Source organism: Gavialis gangeticus, unplaced genomic scaffold, assembly GCF_001723915.1.
Source record: "Gavialis gangeticus isolate Ggan-Ray unplaced genomic scaffold, GavGan_comp1, whole genome shotgun sequence".
Taxonomy (NCBI): domain Eukaryota; kingdom Metazoa; phylum Chordata; order Crocodylia; family Gavialidae; genus Gavialis; species Gavialis gangeticus.
The window spans coordinates 68,721,845-68,727,576 of NW_017729004.1; the positions used below are offsets into that span (position 1 = coordinate 68,721,845).

The following is a 5,732-nucleotide window of genomic DNA, read 5'->3' on the forward strand; positions in this document are numbered from 1 at the left end:
AGTGAACTGTGAGTGACCTTGCCTCATGAAAGACGATGCAAGACCCCTGAAAGAGGTGTTATGTGAAGATTTTGAGGCCGAGTGCAAAGCCACCTAGGTAATGTGTGCACATAGCCTATAAAGGGGGGGGGGGTGTGTGTGTGTGTGTGTGTGTGTGTGTGTGCGTGCGCGCGCGCACATGTTTTTTGCTGGGTCTCTGGGGCTGTGTGTGGTTTGGAGCATGTCTGTGGGTGGATGTGTGGGTGTGAGGTTTTGGGTCTGTGTGTCTGAGGGCACGTATGTGTAGTGTGGTCAAGGGAGTGAGATTGATTGAGTCCAGTGTTAGAGATTGAGTGAGGTGTGACAGCATAGGGAGAGGCTGACTGAAGGAGAGCATAGGCACTCCATGGAGGCTGTGCTGTGTATACTCCAGAGGCTCAAAGGTCTCCTTGCGGTTGCTCCCCTCTAGACTGCTTTACCAAAGTAAATAGAGTCGGCTCCCCAGACTTTTCCTCCCTGGGTGTATTTGTCTTTGGCCCTTTTACTTTATTAGTAAGTATCGCCTCAATCCCTCCCCTCCTTCTGCTGTCCTTTTATTAGTTAAACACCCTTGTTAGAACCCATTCCAGGGTGCCCTGCCCTTCACAAAGAAAAGAGAACTCTCCCCGGGGCTCCCGCCGGCTTCTCCGGGAAGTATCGCCTCAATCCCTCCCCTCCTTCTTCTGTCCTTTTATTAGTTAAGCACCCTTGTTAGAAAGGCAGCAAGGTGGGAGGTAAGCCACTGCTGACCTGTATTGGAGGACAGACAACAGGTGACTGATCAGATGGTGGCAGAGATAAATAAAATTACTCTTGCCCCTCTGTAATATATTCCACTCCTTCCTCCATGTTATAGCTAATTGATTAAAGTTTGTTGATTAGTTGTGGTTAATATTTGTTAAATGTTAGTTGCTCTTGCTATTAATAAACAGTGTTATTCATTTCAGTGCTAACTGAGTGGGTGGTAGTTAACCCAGCTTCATCTAATTGACTAGTAAATTGGGTAGTGATAGATATACCCTGGTTTACCAGGTAATTGTCTCAGGACCAAGAAAAACCTCCCTTTATGTGAGTGGACAGTATAAGGTACAGCCCATTGAGTGATCTTATTTAATTAGGCACTTAATTGAGTTCCCACATAACACCTTCATCCACTACAACACTGCAACCATGTCTTCTCTGATTTCAAAATAAGGTGAATGGAGTTATATCAATCTTATGTTAAATTCAGTTTGATCGTTCTTTTAACCACTACTGTAAAAAATAAAATTGCATAAAAATAAAACTAAGTAAATATAGCAGTGTTTTGGAACTCCAGCTGACTAAATTTTTCACATGGAAGGTTTTCCTATTAAATGTAGTTTCATCAAAATCATAATTTTTCATGGGGAAACGCCATTTCAAATAAAAACATATTGGGCATGAAATGGATTCATCACTATAGACCTGTTTACAATGCTTCCAGACATTAGAAAGGAAAACCAGAGTTAAGCACAGCTTTACCACAATACGCCCATTTATTGCATACCTCTATACACCCTAAAACAGGTGTAATTTAGACACTTTCATAGAATCATAGAAAACTAGGGTTGAAAGAGACCACAGGAGGTCATCTAGTCCAACCACCTGCTCAAAGCAAATACCACCCCCATTCAGTAAGGGACCCAGACTTTCCCTGATTCTCCTCTTGTTACTGACATACTTGTAGAAACTAGGGGTGCATGAATAAAGATTTTTTGGGCCAATGTCAGTGGCCGATTTTTAACAAGCCATATCGACCAATAGCAATCCAATTGCCGATACGCAGGTCTGGCTGGTAAATCTGTTGTTGGAGAAGGGGTGAGGGAAGGGGCATGGGGGTGCAGATTGAGGCCCCCATGGTGAGGCAAGGAGTGGGGCTGGAACAGGGACTGTGCTGCCAAGGTAGAGCATGGGATGGAGCCACAAGTAGCTCGTTCAGGGGGTAACTCCTACCCTACATACATCCCAGGAGGTCATGAGGGGCGTGTGCTCCCAGATCTGTACAGAGGGCAGGGCGGGCTGCTGCTGCAGGCTGAGGCCAAGCCAGCACTGAACTCTTGCCAGCAAGGGACTAGAATGGGCTGCACTCGGGTGGCAGCAGTGCTGGGAGAGGGATTACAGGGGAGGGCTGTAGCCACCCCAAAATTTGCTGTAGCCCCCCTCCCAGCGCTGCCAACCACCCCAAGCACAGTCTGGCCCAACCCCTCACCAGGAAGATTCCAGCACTCCCCCAGCCTCAGCCCACAGCAGCAGCCCACCCTCACTCTGCACACAGATCCAGGGGCACACCCCTCCCTGTGTCTTCCTGGGGTGCATGCAGTGGTGGGAACCACCGCCTTCCCCGGCCCCCCAGATGAGCTACTCATGGCTCCCTCCCATGCTTCACACCGGCTGTGCAGCACCTGCCCCTGCCCCCACCCCACTTCACTGCTGGGGCCTTGATTTGCCCCCTCCCATGCCCCTTCCCTCACAACACACTTACCAGCTGGACCTGGCTGCTCTCTATGCCGCTGGGCTGCATTCCTGGCCGTGTGTGCACTGTGCTGTGGCTACATGCATGCACTGGGCATTTATCAGCCACATTATCGGCCACATCAATTTTCCTTATATTGGTGCCGATCCAATATGGGGCCAATGTATTAGTGCACCTCTAGTAGAAACCTTTGTGTTACCCTTCATGTCCCTTGCTAGCTGCACCTCCAATTGCACTTTGACCTTCCTGACTTCATCCCTGCATACAGGAGCAACACTCTTAGACTCCTTCCTATTTATTTGTCTGAGTTTCCACTTCTTATAAGCTTCCCTTTTGTGATTTAATTTACTGAAGAGTTACCTGCTAAGCCAAGCTGGTCTTCTGCCATACTTGCTAGTCTTCCTGCACATCAGGATGGTTTGTTCCTGCACTTTAAAGCAATGCTAGGCCATGCTGAGTAATCTTATTGTCCCTGCACCACTATTCATTCAGGACCTCCACTTTGGGGCGCAGCACGCACTGAAAGAAGCTGTACTTTACTGTGATGTTCTTCAGCAAAATCCTAAAACAGTGTAGGTATGCCCTTTATCTTTTACTGCTTTCAGCCTTACAGCTTGATATTGTCAAATCTTATGAGTTTTGCCAGGTCAAGATGTATTAGCAGTTGCATGTAAGGCGATCATTGTAGAAAACCAAAATGTTTCTATAAGTGGTACTGATGATTCAGAAAGTGCCATTGTTCTCTTTGAATCAAAGTTAATCTAATGTTCCAGCATGAGGTTAGGGGTACTATTCTGAAGGAGACACTTTCTGTCAGAAGAGGTATAAAATTGATTTTGTATATGTTTAAGCCCCAAACCATTTTTAATATAAGTAATAACATATTAATACCTACCTCCTCTCCATTTTTCATTTACATTGCAAATCACTTTATATAATAAGTAGACAGATGTAGCACATATGCATAAGAAACCTAAAATCAAACTAAAACTGGAGTGGACAGATGAAGGATAATGCAACAAAGGATAATTTCCAGTATAACCCAATTTCTTCAATAATAAACAAACAACCACAACAATCTGGATGAATCAGCGTTAAGTTTACATCAGAAAAGAAACGTAGTTAGCTGTCTTAGTCTAATACTAATGAAGTAGGCTGTCACCTACAAAAGCTGATGCCTCTCTGAACAAGTTAGCCTCTAAGGGCATGTCAACACAAATGGAAATATACATTCCCCAGGGACAACTAGCAACACCATATATTTGTACCACTGCTCGCTGTCCCCAAGGAATGCATGCTCTGGCACAGAGCAAGTTGCCCTAGTTGGGGTAACAGAGGCTGGGGCCAGCAGCCTTATCTGGGTCCTCGGGGCCTCTCAAGGCTCAAGAAATGTTGATCTGGGTGCGCAGAGCCTGGCTGGCAGCTGGAGCATGGCTCTGGTCAGCCAGGCTCTGGTGTTGGGCGGTGCCCATTACAGCCATGTGTGCCACCCCACTTTTTCTGGCATGGGTTTTTTTGACACTGGGATTTCTCAGTGTCAAAAAACCCTGCCATGCAGCAAATTAGCAGCATAATGAACACATGTATGTGTGGGGTCTGTGGCACCGCAAACCACATGTGCACATTCTTGGAGACATGCCCTAAGGTGCTATCCTGTCTGGCCTTCTACATCAAAAAGGAACAAATAAGTATAGGTTGCATGTATTCACTTCATCAGCCCATATTAGTGGATTAGCCAGCCCAAGGGTATCCCACACTGTTTAGTTTCTCCCTACATGACAACATATTTATGCTTCCTTCCCACCTCAAACTCCCTGGGGTTATGGGCATGTGACCTGCCTTTGCATAGAGACAGGTGGAAAGGCACACCACTACCAGATTGTGCTGGTCCTGGCTACTAAGAATACCATAGCCTTCATTTCTGATTGGTGCTATATTGCTTCACAAGTGATCTCATCAAATGGGAGTTTACCCTGTCCTCCTCTGCACATATTGTTAGTTGGGATGCGGAGTAACAAAAAGCATATTTTACCTTTCTGGTGATTTGTACCCATGAGGGAGTAGTCATTGTTTGCATTCTTTATATATGAGTATTCAGGCTAAAAACAAAACTGGCTTGATTCAACTTAGAGCATTTTATCTCACAGCAAGTCCCAGACCTTAGTCCCAGACAAAAGGACAAGCCCATTTTCCCACATTAAGTAGCTGTGAAGTTTACCAAATTAACACTTTGCCTCAGAACAATCATGGCTACATGGAGTTAAGTGCCATTTACGCCCCACGTGTAAATGAATGTGCTACATCTGTTTTGATGCAGGTCATATCCCAGACCAATCAATGTCCCATTAAGCCAGTTGTCTGTTTTTAGCCTTATAGATATTCTTTGCATTAAGGGACAGAGTAAAAAATCTCCCACTTCATTGTGCCCATGCACATGCACCATGAGCTTTTAAATGCCCTGTCACAATAAATTTCACTGTGTCAGTTAAAGGTAATATATGAGGTTATCCATCTGTTTGCAGACCCACTGCATAAAGAGTTATTTGCACAAACACAGAGTTGCTACTTTTTAACACATCTTTAGATTCCCAAGGCCTCAAATTGGCACAAGACTGTTTAGTTTCTAATCAACACACATCCTTTCTAGCCATTTGTACCCTTGGGGCAGTCAGAGGGTAGATGTTTCCACCAGTTTTACATGATATTGCATTCATACAGGATTTGAATCCTACCCTGCATATGTGGCTGTGAAAAGAGGAGCTGGCATCCCTCAACACTAAACAGATTGAATAAAGAGAAGGGAGTATGGAAATCTAGAAAGAATTTGTGTGTTCTTACAGTTACACTGCATGTAAACTAGGATTACCATACATCTGGGTTTCCCAGGAATGTTCTCTTTTTGGGTCTTTCCATCTCCGTCTGTACAGTTTTTTGAAATGTCAACAAACAGCTGAGATTTTGCTCTGCTCAGCATTGAATTTTCTCCCAGAACTTCTCATCTTACCCTAGCAAGATCTTGCCTTGGGGCTGGAAGGAGCAGGGAGGGGCGGGGGCAATTGGAGACAGGGGCATCACATACATCTGTACACACACGTGCACGTGGCGGGCATGGAGCTAGGGTGGTAGGACCAGACTCAGCAGCTGCATGCAGGTAAGTCTAGGTGGGGCAGGGCTTGGAGGGTCAGGGCTTGGGGACAGTCGGGGGGTGTGCAACTGTGCG

General features: G+C 45.7%; 1 long non-coding RNA gene across 1 annotated transcript in view; it reads left to right on the forward strand.

Moving 5' to 3' along the window:
- Positions 1 to 591: 591 nt before the first annotated feature.
- Positions 592 to 5,732, forward strand: part of LOC109291504 — an 11,413-nt gene continuing 6,272 nt past the window's right edge. The window contains exons 1-2 of the long non-coding RNA XR_002095872.1: positions 592 to 672; positions 3,174 to 3,182. This is a non-coding gene — a long non-coding RNA (uncharacterized LOC109291504). The remainder of the gene's footprint in view (positions 673 to 3,173; positions 3,183 to 5,732) is intronic.